We start from the raw sequence: 16,629 nt of genomic DNA, 5'->3' as shown, positions 1-16,629 counted from the left end.
GCGGCAGGAGGACACAAGTGCACATCCACCCCGCTCACTCACTCTTGCGACAGCCCAGGAGCCGGGGCTCGGCATCTGCTCTGTAACAGACGTGACCCTGGGCGCTGCACATGCAAAGCTGCCTTAAATACAGTGTGTACTGTCAGTCTGGACACAAGTTACTGGGCCTCCCCAGCTGACACTCGAGCAGGGCCCGGAAGAGTGCGAGGGAGCCGTGGCTGGCACAGGTGAAGCAGCAGCGGGCCTGGGAGCGGGGAGGTGGGAAGGGCAGGACAGACAGGAAAGGCAGGGGGTGCTCAGTCTGCCAGGGTCTGCCCTCCCCGACGTTCCGGCTGGGGAACCACTCCCGGTCTCTGCAGAAGCATTCCCGGCAAGGGGACGATGTGGGCCGACAAGGCTCCAGGGACCCCCACAGCGGGGCCCTGGGATGCAGCAGGGAGGCGGCACAGGGGAGCCTGCCCTGCCCTCCCCACGGACACTCCTGGAGCGGCTGCTCTTCTCTGCCTGCCTTCCCTCGTGCCAGCGCACAGAGCTTCCTGCCGCTTCTGCTGCTGTCCTCAGACGCTGAGGCTCCTACTTGACCCCAGCAGAGGCGGCGGTGCTTGCGGCTGGAAGGTACGGGACGGCGGGGCGGGGGGGGGTCTCACTTTCCTGCCACTATCCTTAAAGCAACACAAACGTACGTTCCTAGAGTCCTGGAGTGCAGAAGCGGAAGAGAGTCTCATTGGGCTAAGGTCAAGGTGTCGGCAGGGCTGTGCTCCTTCCGGGGCCCTAGGGCAGTAAGTATCCCTTCCCGGCCTTTTCCAGCTTCTGGGGGCCTCTCACATTCCGCAGCTCCAGGCTCCAAAGTCCGCAACACGGGTCAAACCCTTCTTATCTGTCTTTCTGCCCTCCTCATGGGCCTCCCTCATCTGCCTTCAAGGGTCCTCGTGCTCGTTTTGGGTCCACCCGGATCTTCCAGGCTACTCCCTGTACTTGAATGTCAGCGGATCGACAATTCCGTCTGCAACCTTGATTTCCCCTGTCACGTACGGTGACCCAGCCACAGGTTCTGGGGACCAGGCTATGAACGTGGGGCAGCTTCTGCCAACCACATGGGCTGGCATGACTGCCCTGGTCTCCCGCCCTTGCTGGGCCCCGTTTCTGCTCCCTTCCTCCCAAGATGCCTGCTGGCCTGCAGGGGAGGCTTACCCATGAAGTCAGCACCCAAGTGATTGCACGAAGAATCGCTGCGTGCTGAGGGTGGGCTGTAATCCAGTCTCCTCTACCTCATGCATCCCAGAGTGCTGTGCACAGGCCTTACCTGCCCTGCCACGCCACGGACACCTCATGGGTGCAGGCAGAAGCCCCAGAATTCACCTTGCTCACAGCAGGGAGTTGAGGGAAGGAATCACCGTGCAGCCCCAGGGGATGCACACAGTAGGCCGGGCCAGCCCACCAGGAGCTCACTGGCCACCGGGGGACCCAGGCCCTGCACTACGGCAAGGAAACGGGCCAAGTTCTAGAACAGAATCAGGCACAGAGGAGGGGTCTGCTGGCACAGAGAAGCCTGCTGGGGTCACCAGGGAAGGCTTCTTAGAACTGGGGACCCTAGAGCCTGGACAGCAAGAGCCAGGAGGCGCTGTGGTGGTGGGGGCAGACAAGCAGAGGCACCGGGAAGGGGAGCCTGGTGCGGGCTCACGGAGGCGGGTCCATATGAGGCCTTGTACTGGAAACGAGAAGTCTGGATGGGATCCTTCTGGCCTCTGGGTCCAGGCTTCGAGAAGCCTGTTGTGGCACTGACCTGGCCAGGCTACAGCCTCTCCGGGCAGCTGCGGGAGCACTTGTTTTATGGCTCTTAGAACAGGGCCCCTGCTTGGCCTCAGAGCTCTTCTTCCTCCTCCCGGAGGAGGAGGAGCCCGGGCTGGGGTCATCTGGTCTGCAGCGACTTGCTCTGAACCTCTGTACCGTCCGGCTCTGCGCGGAGAGAACCCTCTGGCCAGACCGCGTACAGAGTGAGCGGCACAAGTCCGAGGGAGGAAACAAACGGCTTCTCCTGCCTGTCGGAGCCGAGAATGGCTTCGATCGCACAGACACCCCCCACGGACACCGGCTTCACGGCAGCCTTGAGGAATAAACATGACCGGCAGGCGTTCCATCACATTTGTAAATGGAATCAACACCTCTTGCCTTCTTGCCAGGGCCATGATCGCAGCTCCCCTAGCACCAGGAGGCAGGGGGCCGGCGGGGGACGCAAGGGGGCAGTCGGAGCTGGGCCCGGCTGCCGTGCAGGGTCCTCTCAGGGCACAGCACAGAGGCCACACTGCCGCCAGACTAGAGTTCACGGCCCCGCCCATCAGCTTGTCAAAGTCGCTGCACCCGGGAGACGCGTGAGCCCGCGGGCTGATACCCTGTACTAGCCCACTGAGCCTCCCCCGTGCAGCGCCTGCGAGGGACTGGCCCTGGGACAGGTCCCAACAAGCCAATGTCCTGTCGCCCAGCAGGTGGGCGTCAGCATTTTCATTTTATGGCCGAGGACGCCCAGCTGGCCAGGCCCGCCCTGGCCCAGGGCTGGACTGCAGCAGCTGGAGATGGGTCGGTCTGTCGCCTCCCAGGGTCGTGCCCGGTGCCCAGAACTGCATGGATACCGAGTCAGGGAAGGAGGAAGCAGCACACTGCAGGGACTCCCATGTCTGTGCAGGCAACGGCCCATGGGGCAAAGAGGGCAGAGACGGGTGTCCTCAGGCCAGAAATGAGAGCCCGAGGCTCAGAGAAGTGAACCAGTGGGACCGGGTGGTGGCAGGGCCGGGACTCAAACCGGCTGTCTGGCCTTCCGGTTTTTGGCTCTCTGACTCCTAAGCACTTGCGGCATCAGGTGGAAAGGGCCAGAAAGGTCCACGGTGCACTGGGTTCAGTCAAACTCCTGAGAATTTCTGGAATTGTTAGCAGGTGTGGGGGGCAGAGGAAGCCCAGCCCCCAGAGCCCGGGAACATGACAGGTCGAGGTGCAGAGGGAAGTTCAGGCTATGGATGGAATTACGGTTGTGACTCAGCTGACTTCAAAATGGGGAGATTGAGCTGCATTGTCTGGTGAGTCCCGCATAATCACCGGGGTCCGCAAACGAGAAAAGAGGGGCAGAAAGGTCAGAGGCACAGAGATGGCCCAAGGACAGAGGTCCAGCCTCCATCACTGGCTCTGGAGGCAAGTTGGCCTTGGGCCCAGGAACACAGGCGGTCCCTCTCACACAGGCACTGGAGGAAGTTTTTCTTAGGGCCTCCGGAAAGAACACAGTGCAGTCGACACCTTGACCTTAGCCCGGTGAGACCCACTGCTGACTTCTGATCTCCAGAACTGTGAGACGACAAATCCGTGCTGCCCTGAACTGGTGGGTTCGCGTCCGTTTGTGACCGCCGCCCCGGGACCCTGGCACAGCGTGGATGCCAGACCTCGGCGCTGGCTACTTACTCTGCACATGCCCTGAGGATGGGACGTTCCGCCCCGCCCCTCACCCCCGAGCCCAGCCTCTGTAAGGCACGGCCTGGTCATGGGGTTCTCCAGACTTCAACAGCGTCCCCCCATCCTCCGGCACAGAACGTGCTTGTATTTATAAACACCTACTCCCAGTCCTCCCGCCTCAGGACGCGCACACACGGTGCTCCATCAAAGTCGCAGAACTGAAGCACATCCCCGCAGCAGGGGCTGCTCGTTGCCTCCCAACATGCTTTCCCTCCACAGTGAGGTGTCCCGACACTGAGCTGGGCATTTGGCCACCGTTAAGAAAGCCAACTTCCCGGCTGCCCTGCCATCAAGGGTGGCCCCGGGCAGTACAAAGGCCAGCGAGTGGCCCTCAGCTGGGGGAACACCTCTGTCCCCTTCCTTCCTCCGGCTGGCTGTGTGTCCCACACGCTGCCTGGCCCAGGAGCCACCCACTGAGACCCCCAGGGCCTGGCACTCCGCTGTCCTACCAGCACCGGCCTGCCTGCCGCCAGGATTTTCTGGGACTACGACGTTTGATCACTTGAGCCACTGTTATTCTGAGGTTTCTGCTACCGCAACCAAACCTCACCTAAGGGACGCCACCCCAGACACCCTCCTGCATCACAGGCACGTCCCCTTCTCCAAGCACCCACCGCCAGTATGGGAGCCAATGAGTCAGCCCCGGACCACAGCTGGGGGAAGGAGTGCTGGGGCCAGGAAGCGTCGAGGGCCAGGAGATGCAGGAGGGCTCACCACGGCGGGGGGGACGTGCCGTTTGAAGGGCGAGCGGGGGATGTGGGGAAAGGCATGGGTGAAGACAGGCATCCGCGAGCGGCGGCCCGGCTGAGGCGGGCACGGAGGGTGGCTGGAGGGGTTCGGGACGTCTGGGAAGGAGGCAGAGGACACACGGTAGGACCTGCGTGTCAGAGGGACGGCTCTGGCTGGGAGAGAAGCAGCAGGGGCTGCTGAAACAGCTGTGGCTGGAAGCGATGAAGGCGCCCCCCATCAGAGCCCACCACCAGCCCCAGGGTCACCTGGCAGCCGGCAGCGTGGGAGGCTGGGACCGGGATCAGTGGCGCAGTTCCAGCCCCCCACATTCTCCCAGCCCACAAACCTCGGGCTCTGCCTGGTCCAGGCTGAACGACCCTGGCACAGGAGACCCAATGAACCCAACATTTTAGGAAGAAACTGAATGATGAGGATATTCACAAATGACTCGAAACAAATGAGCTCTCACACTCCCGTTCTGATACCAGTCTCTGAAAGAAACTGTGAACCGTCTCACGGAGTTCTGGTTCATCTGGCAGAGAAACGCAGATCTTCACACTGGGAGCTCGCTGACGGCTTCAGAAGTCTGACCGATGTGAGGCCGCAAGGTCCCACAGCCTCCTGGGCAGGCACAGACCGTACAGGATGAGCGGCTTCCGTCCCCTTCCCCTGGGCACTTGCTGCCGCCTGGACGGTGCCCAGCACACCCTCCTGGGGACCCCCGCCCCCGAGCACACCACACTACTAGAGTCGCGGCAATGACACCGATCTGTGAGCTCAACACCACAGCACACCAGCGCGGTCTCCATCCCACTGAGGACCCAAATTCATTAAGAGGCTAAAACCATCCGATCAAGCCCATCAACACTCCTTCCTTCCATCGCCGCTCAGAGATCGCTTTATTAAGCAAGAGCTGTGCCAGGATCTGGGCTTGCAATTGCCCTGCCCCACCAGGGTCCCCATATGCCAGCCACCTGTGGGCACGCAGGAGCCTGAAGTTCCACGCACCGGGGAGGGGAGAAGCTGTGAGACCCTTCAGAACCAGAGGGTCCTTGGGGAACAGACACACCTGTTTTCCAAAGCCAAGAGCTTCTGCCAAGAAAGTGGAATGCTGGCGCATGAGGTTTCCGAGAAGGGGAAACACAACACACACACACACACACACTCACGCACACTACAAACACTGACCTACCCACACCCAGAAGTGGTAAAGCGAGGAAAAACTGGGACCAGTGTTTATCCTGGATGAAGAATGGAATCGATCCGGGTAATTCTGTCAGAGGGACACACGCACATACACACACGGGGGTTTTGGGGGCCAAGCTGATCGCGTTTGCTCAGCCCCACGTAATGCTTCGAGACAGACGTGGAAAATGAGAAACGGAAGCCTGCGACCGGCCCAGGAGGCCCCAGCAGTCCCGCTCCCACTGGAGGGGCGGGGAGAGGAGCCCATGTCAAGACCCCTCCGAGACACGACCACCAGCACCAACAAAGCAACCGGCCCCTCAGCCCATTAGCATGCACCCCGCGCCACCACAGGCCTGCAGTTTGGTCTCCAGGAACCGGAGAATCGGAGTCCCCAGACAGGGCTGCGCTGGGAACCCCCACAGCCGCCTCCCTCGGGCAGATCGCTCCATTTCATGGCTTTCCCAAGAGGCCTTAGAGGGAGAAGGGAAGGTAACCAGAGCAGGGGACGGAGGACTGCTGGGGATGACAGCCGTGCTCTAGACGGCGGGTCTGTGGGGCAGCAGCCAGACCTCCGTCACACGGGGAGCTGCTGTCCCCAAGCTGGGCGCACATCGCCCAGGCTGCCCCGCCACCTTGCCGAGGAGACACTGGCAGCTGCGCTCCCTGAGCCCGGCACCCACAGGGTATGTGAGACACATGTGTGCGCATGCACTCGGGGGTGTCACATGACGGCAGATCACCCAGAGGCAACCTCCAGTGTTTACGAGAGCACCAGGGTGGGCCGTAGGGAGTACACGTACGTGAGTGTGTGTGTATGCAAAACCCGTGTGTGCGTGTGTCTCAAGTTGGAACCCGCTCTATGTATAGATGGAAGCGTGCACAGATACAGCCCTCCGTATAAATATGGATGTGTGCATATATATCTCCCGGCCCTCGAAATAGAGATCTACATACTTAGACGCGTCTGAGCACTGCAAAAGGAAGACGCCAGAGCCAAGTGCCTATGTTCCCAACCAAACGTGCCTGAGCTGTTTTCTTCTCAGGCAGCCTTGCCCTGGCACAGCTTGTGCGTCTGACTCTGGGCGAGGGGGCTTGGGCCCGCTATGGGCTGGTGGTCCACACTGACCAGCAGGCTGGCCCGGGGGCGGGCCTGCTCGGCATGGAAGTCTCTGCAGACATCAAACATTGAATGGCAACATCCTGAAAAGTTGGGCACACCTGCCCAGTCCCCACGTCAAGCTCTAGGTGCCCGCCAGTCCCCACAGTCTGCTTTCTCGGACAACATGTCTCCCACAGGTCTCAGGCGAGGCCACACCCGGACCCTGCTCTTTCCTCCTGCCTTTGCCTAAGACACCTGAGGGCAAGGCAGATCTTCTGGGACCTCCAAGAACATGTGCAAGGGGCCACAGTGCAGACCACGGGACGAATGGGCAACATACGGCCTGGTGTGGGTCGTCAGGACGTGGCTCCACTCGCCGGGAAGACTTTGTGACTGCCAGCCCCTGCCTGCCTCCCTGCCTCAGGCGTCCACAGCAGCCCAAGCTACCACCATGGAAAGGGTGCCCGGGTCCAGGAAGAAACAGAAACCAGTGGCTACCTCTCCTCACTCCCCCCTTCTCTGGTTCTGCATCTTCATTATGTTCCTCATTAGGAATTTTTTAATAATCACAAGGGTACTACATAATAATTATTATGATTTTATGATACAAAGGCACCTACTTCCCATGTTAAGTAGACAACATATCCCGGGCTGTGTACTGCAGCATACGGCATGACATTCGACGATATGACCTCTGACGGCACGACCTCCGATGGCGAGCATGGCCGTGGTGCTACCACCACCAGAGTGAACAGCACATCTGTGCTGGGAACCATGCAGACTGCTCCCCGCCCTCCGCTTCACAGAGCCCTCCCGCCGCCCCGCGAGGTGGTCTCACCTGCTGGCTGCACCGGGGAGTGGGGGGGGAGAAGGAGCTTCCCCCAGGTCACCCGAGCAGGACTCCTCTCCGAGTCCGCCTGACTTAAGGGCCAGCACTCCCGGAGCGCCTCACTGAGCGTGAACCCTGGCTCAGCACCAGTGACCCCTGACCTCAGGGGAGAGGGTCTGGAAAGGTCTTCCACCTGTGGTCTGAGGGCCTGGGCTCTCACTCCCCCTGCCCACACGTGCCCCGGCCTCTGACAGTTTCTGGCTCTGCTTCCCACCTCCCGTATCATCGCCCCAGCTAGACCTGAGCCGAGCCCTGCACCCCTGCCCAGCTGTCTGGGGCCCGGAACCCCCAGGGGCTGGACTATTGTCAAAGTGCCCCAGCATCCGTGATCTCCCCGGACACATTATACACGGGGAAGACTTCTGAATGTCACTATGGGTCAGTCACAGGGTAACATTCTACCCGCGTGACCCCCATCAATGCGCAGACCTGCAGAGCGGGCCGGCCTCACGGGGACAGCCCCCGCTCTCCACCCCAGCTCAGAGCTCTGCCCCCAGGGCCCAGAACAGCAGCGCCCTCCAGCAGTAGGAGCTCCCAGAGGTTATCTTGCCACCACCATCCCTGCAAGGTACCTTGCGACAACACCTCAATCACAAGTCACCGAACTGTCAAAGCAGCTAGAGGACTCAGATACACGTCCCAAACCTCTGCAAACGCAGAGCCTGTGACCTGCCGTTTGGAGGACTTCAAGGCTTGCGAAGAACACTGTTCTGTGCGTCCGCGAGCCGGACAATCAAACCACCCATCCGTCCGTTTGGAGGACTTCAAGGCCTGCAAAGAACACTGTTCTGTGCGTCTGTGAGCCGGACAATCAAACCATCCATCCGTCCGTTTGGAGGACTTCAAGGCCTGCGAAGACTACTGTTCTGTGCGTCCGCGAGCCGGACAATCAAACCACCCATCCGTCCGTTTGGAGGACTTCAAGGCCTGCGAAGACCACTGTTCTGTGCATCCGTGAGCTGGGCAATCAAACCATCCATCCATCCGCCAATGCGCACGGCCATCTGCCCGCTCCCTGGGCGTGTGCTCACGCACCCTCCTCACCCTCCTCACCGTCCACACCACCAATAACGCCTCTCCAAGCCCCGTCGCATGCCAAGGACCATTCCAGACACTGGAGCACTGAAACGAAGATGACATCCGCCTGCGTGAAAGGAAACAGTGGTCTGGACGGGGCACCGCGATGGTGAGGACGAAGAACAGAGGCTCCTCTGTCCACAGACTCTCACTCTGCGCCTCTCGTGAGGCACTGGCCCCATCGGGCCAGTGAGGCTGTTGGTCACAGAGATGGCGTTCCTTCTGGACATTCAGACAGAAAGGTGAGCAACTTGCGGAGCCCAGCCTGTCGGGTGGTAGAGGAACTTCCACACAATAATACCCAGGGTTCTAACGAGAGGCACAGAAAAGGGACCACGGGGGCAGGAGGAATGCCATACCAGAGCCAGAGAACACTGTGCGTTACCTGAGCTTGACCTGATTCAAACCCAAGTCAGTGTGATTTGAAAGCTCACCCCCTTCCCGGGTGTTTGCTGTAAGCGGTCAGCAGCTCAGGCCAGGGCCACGCGGAAGGCAGAAAGCCTGAGCCCCGCGTGCTACCAGCTGCTCCCCACTCCTGACCGCGGGAGCAGCGTGAGGGCGGCTGACCAATGCCGGGTCTCCTGAACATGCAGCTTTGGAACCCAGAGGCTCTGTCACGCACCACGACTGGTCCCCCGGAGGAAGCAGAGCGAGAGCGGCCTCACAGACATAGGGATGCAGCCTGGGAAGCCTGGAGGATGCCAGAAACCAGAGACCTTCAACAGGAAACCAACCGGTAAGGGACCAGGGTCCCACGGACTTACTGGGAGTGTCTATTTAACAACTTTGGTGCGTATGCCGGGGCTGCATAAAGGAGTAGCCTGGAGGGCACCAGATCTCCAACGCCTTGAGGCTGCAAACAGTCCAGCCACCCCGAGGGGCCTGAGTGGGCTCACGTCAGTGCACAGGGCCGCAGAGAAAGGACAGTGGTTTAGATCACCAAGCACGCACTCTGCAGATGTTCCGGAACATGGACGGTCTGCGGGGCAGAGAGAGACCATCCCTGTGGCCCTTGACACGCCCACCTCACTGCTGGGCCCCGGATCACAAAGGGACCCGCTCGCACCAGGCCCCTGCTGGGCTGTGAGCCCCTCACCCAGTGCCGGGTGTGTGGTGGGCGCTCACCCAGCGTCAGTTCCCGGCCCTGGCCCCCCGCCCGACACTCGCGGGCACCTCCCAAATGTGGAAGATGACACAGAGGAGTCTCGCCCCTCGCTCCTGCCTGAGCTCCTGGAGGTGCTGATGGTTTTATGGTACAGATTTTTCAATATTTCAAACAGTCTGTATTTGCCTCCGTCAGGCAGCACAAGCCAAGGACAACGTCACACGCGCCCTCCACCGGGGGCGAGCAGCGCTCAGCTCCGTGAGGTGACACTAGTTACCACGGGCTGGCCCGGACGTGGTCTCGACCAGTGAGACAAGGAAATGGATGCATCACCCTCCACTGAACAGGCTGGGGCACAGTCGTAAAACACAGGTGGACGGAGGGGCAGGAGGCTGAGAACAAAGACCGCCCCCCCCGCCCCCCCCCCCCGAACCAGACCAGAAACGTCCCGCGATGCTCCTCGTGCAAGACCGTTCTCTGCAGCTTCCATCCCGGTCCCAGAGGAGTCCAGCCGCCTATGAAATATTCTTTTTTAGGTGACAAGGCCTGGCGGTACAGTGTCCCTCTCCCATCAGCACATGGAAGCGCCTCCCTCAATTCTGGGACGGCCCCCGGCCCAGAGACCTGCTGGTCACACCCTGAGCCAGCCAGGGGGCCCCAAAGCTGGCACCTGGCAGTCACGCCACCGCGGGCAAGAGCACGGACCATGGATGGCAGGCCGCCTTCTTCCTGGCAACCCGAACAACCTGCTTTCCATTTGCAGCCTGGGTCCCCGTGGGGCACGTGGCAGGGGCCGTCCAGAGGACAGCACACGGTCACTCAGGAGCACCTTCCAAACCTCTCCTGTTTTGGAAAGTGCTAGAGAATGTACCCCTGTGCTTCCCTCCATCGGACTCATGGCGCGGCACTGAGTCTGTGACTCAGAGGCTGTCTGTCCCACCGCTAGCAGAGGCTGGGAAGGAAAGGCAGAACTCAGCTCAGGTTGTTACCAGAATGACGAACACAAGGCAGCTACTCACTGAATGAACAGACGGAGGAGTGAGGGAATGAACGAGAAGGTCTCTAACTGCTGACCTCCCCAAGGGCATGATTTACTCCCACGCTCCAGGACGCTGGAGCCAGGTGGCCCCACAAGGCTGTGACTGTGTCCTTCGGGGTCTGCAGTGGGTGGGAACTGGGAGCGGGGGTCAGGAGCACACCCAGTGAGAAGTGGAGAACGGGGGCTGGGTCAGGGCACAGTGCACTCACTCTGGGGACCTGAGCAGAGCCTCGGCCACAGGTGGCTCTCCGTGGCTGGGGTGTGTGACGGCAGAGCGGGGGACCAGCATGGGGCAATGTTAAAAAGGAGGCAAAGAGTTCTTCTGATTTTGCTTATTTTCATTTGTAAACGAATCTATAAATATTTAATACTTTTATGCTGCAGATTTCATGTGATTATTGCAATCATGTCCAATTATTATATATACATACACACATGCACGCTAGATGTAATATGTAACAAATATGCAAACACGCAATCTTTGCTCTGTTGGGACTCTCAGGGCAAGCGGTCTCGCCATGAGGGTCATCTGGATGAAGCCCAGCTCCAGGAAAAGGAGCGGGTCTGCCCCTGCTCCGCCGGTGAGCGTCCTGGCGCAGACCACTCGTCCCTGTGCAGCAGCTCATCTGACCCTGGGGGTGCTTAGAGGGCTCCCTGCGCTCGGGAACCTCCACGGGCTGAGCTCTTCTGACGCCTGGAGATTTTCTGTGCTCCTGCATGACTCTGGGACATCAGGACCTAAAATCAGCTCCTTCTGAGTCAGGATCGACAGGGTCAGCTTGGTTTCCGGGGCTTCAGACCACGGATGCCGCCACGGACAACGCTTGCAGCTCAGCTCGGAGCCAGGCCCGGGCAGGGGTCCCATTCCACCGGGGCAAGGATCCCGCCCCCGGCAGCCTCGTCTGCACTCAGGGTGGGGGTGAGGGATGGGGTGTGGGGCACGGGGCACAGTGGCCTCAGTAAAGGGTAGCCTGTCCAGGCGCCCAGACTCAAACCTGGCCCCCCTGCTCCCTGGCTCTGTGGCTGGGGGAAGGGCATTCAGCCTCTGGGGGACTCAGGGGATGGCAGGAGTCACAAAGATCAGAGCAGCTACCTTCTGCGGAGTGCCCAGCATAATGCCAGGCACACGGGAAAGCGTTACCAAGCACGACCCTGAAGAACTCCCAGACTTTCCCCCTTCTGGTCGAATCTCCCAGGAGACTTGCCGGCAGTGGGGAGTTCTTACAGGAGCTAAGCAAAGGGGTTGCCAAGCGGGCCCCGAGACCGGCGCTAGGAAGCACGCTGGCCTCCACTTCCCCTCTGCAAATGACACTGGCCTGGCCACCGCCCTTGCCGGCTTGAAGCCAGGCCTCGGCACGGGCTCCCGGCTCAGTCCTCCCTGTCTGCGGCTGGCATGGGGCTCCCGAGGGAGACGTGGCAATCATTAAACCAGTATTTGCTCACATCTCAGAGACACCTGCCTCCGCTGCAAACATGCCACCAAGACAATCAGGTCCACCCGGTCGCCGCAGAACCAGAGCCAGCCGCAGACCCGAAGAGAAACACTTGAAACAGGCCCGAAGATTCAGACCCTGGGACCGGCAGCCTCGGGTTCCACAGCTTCAGAGGACAACGGTGTCACCAGGTCCTGGTCCCCCGGGACCCCGGACGATGAACAGCAGGAATTCCCAACCTGGCTGTGGGGGTGCTCGCTGACCGTGCAGATTCTGAGCCCCTGAGCCACGGAACTGAGTAAGAACCCTTACGAGGCGCGGGGCCGAGAATCCGTCTACTCTTCCTGTGCCTGGGATGCGGCCGGCCCAGCCCCTTGTGCCCCCCACGGGGTGCAGGGCCCCCCAGAGCTGCAGGAGAAGGAGCACTCCCTTCTGCTGGGAAGGAGCTTGGCCCTGGGACCTGGGGGCCACCTGGTGACGGGAGCCATGCACCACGTGGCTTATACAGCAGAGAAAACCCACAACTCCTGAGACGACCCCCAGGCCCCTCTGCCCATCAGCAGGCACGACCAGCCCGGGCCTCCTACAGAATCAGGCCCTGCAGGCGGGCTGCTCCATGGAAACACAGGGAACTTCTAGGTAAAACCGACAATGTTCTCCGCCTCCCCGGGCTGCATCAAGGATGAGAGGAGGGGGAGTGGACAAGCAGGAAGGGCTCAGTACACACTCGGTGAACACAGCAGCTCCTTCCCAACCTCAGAGCTGACCTTATCCGTCCTCGCTCCGGTGTGGAAGTCTCTCCCACCCCATCCTGGGCACCTCAGGGATCTGGGAAATTGGGGAGGTCTGTGGGAAGGAGGGGCACAGACACCGGGCAGGGCTGCAGATCCAGGACGGAGCTGGGGGAGCGCAACCTGGGGGCAGAAACTACTAACTTCAACGTGCCTGTCCTGGCCGTTACCGCCCTGAGCTGGAACGTTCTCAGGCCAGAGCCGACCCCCGGAGCTGTGTGCCAGAGTCGCAGGCAGACCCCGGAGAGCCCTCGGTGCTCCTCCCTCTCAGTCCCCAGCCTCTGAGACCAGGACACAGGGAAGTGAGCGCCCCCACTCCCGACCGCAGACCCTGCTCTCCCCTAGACACACCTGGAACACAGCAAGGTGGGCAGACGGGGGAGGAGGGGCTGGCCAAGAGACCGATGACTTCCTCTCCCTGGGAGCAGCTGCAGTGACCACATCCGAGTGCAGGGTCTCCGCTTGTAAATGTGACCGCCTTGTTACAAGCAGCAGGCAGCGCCAGGCAAGGGGAGAGCGCACACTCGCCTTCTCACCAGGGCTCACTCACGCACTCACCTCCCAGCGGGGGCTCTGGTGCTGCACTCAGTATGGGGACAGAGGAGCCACACAGCCACACCTGTGCCCTCCAGGAGGCTCCCGGTCTGCTCTGCGTCCGCCATCTGCGGCACCAGGGCAACAGAGTGTGGGAGAAGGTCAGCTGAGAGGCCCACAGAGCACAGGGCAGGGGTGCCGGGTGGCTGACTTGGACAGATGGGGGGGGCGCCCGTGCCGTATTCTGAAAGGCAAGCGGGAAGGTGCGTGGGACAGTCCAGGCAGAAGGGAGAGCAGGTGCCAAGGCACAGGCGTGTGAGACACTGCGCGTGGCGTCTCCCTACGTCGGGAAGGCAGGAGAGGCCAGAGGCCAGCAGGGGGTGACCAGGCCTGGCTGGAGGCCCCACCAGCACGCTTGTACTCCGAGGACAACGGGCACCATGGGGATCTGCAGTGGGCAGGTCCTCAGCAACACAAGCGGGGGTAGAACCCTGACGCCCTGTGTTCACACGGAACGAGGCAGACGCTTCACAGGGTGGCCGGGCAGGAGCTCTGAGAGGTGGTCCCCACTTCACCTCCGCTCCACGGCCCAGGAGATGGAGCAGCTCGTGGGGAGCAGGGGGACAGCAGGAACCCTAGCCTGCCCGCTAATGCCAATCCAGGGCCCTGGGGTCTCACGGCCACTGACGGCCACGTACAGGCACACACCAGCTAGGGAGTGTCCCCTAGGAGTCAGGAGCAGGGCACAGGGTCCCTCTGGCCATCTGCCACCTCCCAGCTAGAGGTGAAGGCCCTGTCCTGTCAGGAAAATGACACGGGTGCTGTGTGTGAGCCACTCCCACACAGCCTGTGGTTGGGGGGGAGCACGGCCAGCCCCTGCCACGGCGCAAGGGGCCCGAGCGACCTGCCCCGTGGCCCCTCTGCCTCTCAGTGTCCTCAACTGGCCACCAAACACACGGCTATCCCAAGGGAAGGAGGCCTGGCCACCTCAGAACTGCTCCCAAAAGGCTACATTCAAGTAGACCCACACACAACGGCGCCGAACCATCACGGCTCGTGGGGGAGATGCACTGTGACTGGGTCTCACCGTGAAAGTGAAATGGAAGAAATGGTGAAAACAAGCTTCCCGGAGATGAGGTAATGAAATCCAGTTTGACTCACAACAAGGCGCCATTCTCTAAAGAGCAGGGGGTTGGGCTGTGAGGGCTTTCCGGGCCTTCCCCAGCCTCCGTGTGTGAGGCCGCCGGGGGGCAGCAGCCACAGCACGGGGAAGGGGGCCGTGCCCCCACAGCCCTGCAGCCCGCCCTGAGGTCTCAGCTGTCCCCCGGAGCCCGGAGCCTTCTCAGGCCCCTGCAAGCTCTGGCCCCCTGGGCCCTCCTTTGCCCAGGGCTGGGGGCGGGGGTCCGACGGCAGCTCTCGCGCTCCCGCGTGGTTTTCACCTGCTTCAAGAACCACGGCTTCGCCAAGATTCTTAATGAGCTTCGCAACTGATTTGCATATCCTCCCTGCGCTCTGTCGCCAGATGTTTGTAAGCAGTGGACAGCTGGGAAGGCCCTGGAAGGAACGGCGGCTGCATGGGGGGGAGGTGGGGAGGGACGTGCGTGGGAGGCCATGCTGCTGTGATCATCACCTGTCACACGACCCGCCCTGGGAGGGGCCTGAATGCCGAAGGATGATGCATGGAACCTTCTGGAAGCACCAGGAGTTCTGCCCAGCAGAGCCAGTAAGAAGAGCCGCAATCCAGGTCTGCTCACGTGGGCACACAGACCACTACACCGCGCCGCCCTCTCACCCCTCCAGCACGCTGCCCGCAGCCCCCCTCGCAGCGCCAGCTCAGCCTGCTGTCTCCCTAGGACCCTCCCCTGTTCCTGTGGAACTTCTAGCCTGAATCTGAGCCCTCGCTCACACACTGCTTCCTCCATGAGTTCTCTCTGCTCAGCCCCACACGAAGCACCGAGGGCGTCCCCCGTCCCCAACGCCACACCAGGGATGCCCAGGCCAAGCCAATGGTCCTGGAGTGTCTCTAGGGCTGGAACCCTGTCATCTCCCCCTGCCCCGTCCCCCAATGCCTGGCCCCCGGGAAGTTCAGGAAGTGACCCTGACTTGAACGGAGATGCCCCAGGTGGAGCTGGAAGTCTTCCTTGAGGGTTGGCTCTCGGTACACGGGAGCGTCCGCACGCCCTGCCTTCTTCGATCGTCAAGTCCATCCTGTTTCCAGTTTTACAAGCAGCAGGCGACACTGCTCACTGTCCTAACGACCCACAGAGACAGGTAGCGAAAGCGAAAGCAGGGCTCTCCAGTGCTCACCGAGCAAAGCTGCACTTCTGCACAGCACAGCTCACACTCCCAGGGGTGGAAAGGGCGTGTGGGTGCTGGCAACTGTGTGCGACGGGCTCCAGAAAGGAGGGAGATGAGCGCTTCCTCGTAAGGACAGCATGGCAGGTCCGGTGTCTGAAACGGGGAACGACCAAGCAGAGACCGCTCTGCCTGCAGCCCTCGTCCTTGTGCCCGGAGAGCGGGTACTGATGCCAGCTCTGTCCCCACACAGCCAGCAAGGTGCCCTGAGCTGCTGAGGACACAGCCTTCCCCTCTGGACTTAGTCCAGTGCCTGGGACCGACGGCAGTGGTGAACACATGCTCGCGGCGTGAACGACCGAATGAATGACGCTCCTAAGCTGCCCACGGCTGCGTTAACCAAGTTCATCCGGTTTTCTAGAGAAAAACCCACATCTTCTTCCCACTGAGAACAAGCTCGTGAAAACCACCTGTGCAGCATCAGCCTGGACCACGGTCCTCCTAAGACGTTGCCACTTCCCGGGGGCGGAGGAAGGCAGCGTTGGCTGAACGTCACTCCCGAGCGGGCACACAGGAGGCTCTGACTCCCATACACACCTCTGCACCCAGTGCGACGGGCACCCAGTGAGACGGGATGCTCGAGGCGCGTCCCCACGAGAGGGACACAAGTTCACGACAAAACAGGACAGAAGAGCCTCACTGTGGTTTCTCAAAAGCTCAAAGGGATTTTCTAACACAACTTGACCCAACACATCTAAGCCAATCTGTTCCACTCCGAACACTGGGTCTAGAACAGAAGGTCCAATCAGAGTCCTTCCTGCCCGCCTCCCCACCCTGCCATTCTTTCATGTCAAATACCATGACGGCCTGTGAGCGCCGACTGTCTGTGATGCCCCCGTGGTCCCAGACTATGACAGCCAGAAGCACCGGATCCCATGTCGGACCCTGGGCCCTG

At 61.1% G+C, this 16,629-nt stretch overlaps 1 protein-coding gene across 2 annotated transcripts in view; it reads right to left on the bottom strand.

Moving 5' to 3' along the window:
* The window catches only part of LOC111146550 (trafficking protein particle complex 9), a 636,638-nt gene that overhangs the window by 154,083 nt on the left and 465,926 nt on the right, over positions 1–16,629 (bottom strand). The gene's annotated exons all lie outside the window — the stretch shown is intronic.

This window comes from Enhydra lutris, unplaced genomic scaffold (genome assembly GCF_002288905.1).
Source record: "Enhydra lutris kenyoni isolate GAN:26980312 unplaced genomic scaffold, ASM228890v2 scaffoldscaffold14, whole genome shotgun sequence".
Lineage (NCBI taxonomy): Eukaryota > Metazoa > Chordata > Mammalia > Carnivora > Mustelidae > Enhydra > Enhydra lutris.
This window is presented reverse-complemented; position numbering and strand designations above follow the sequence as displayed.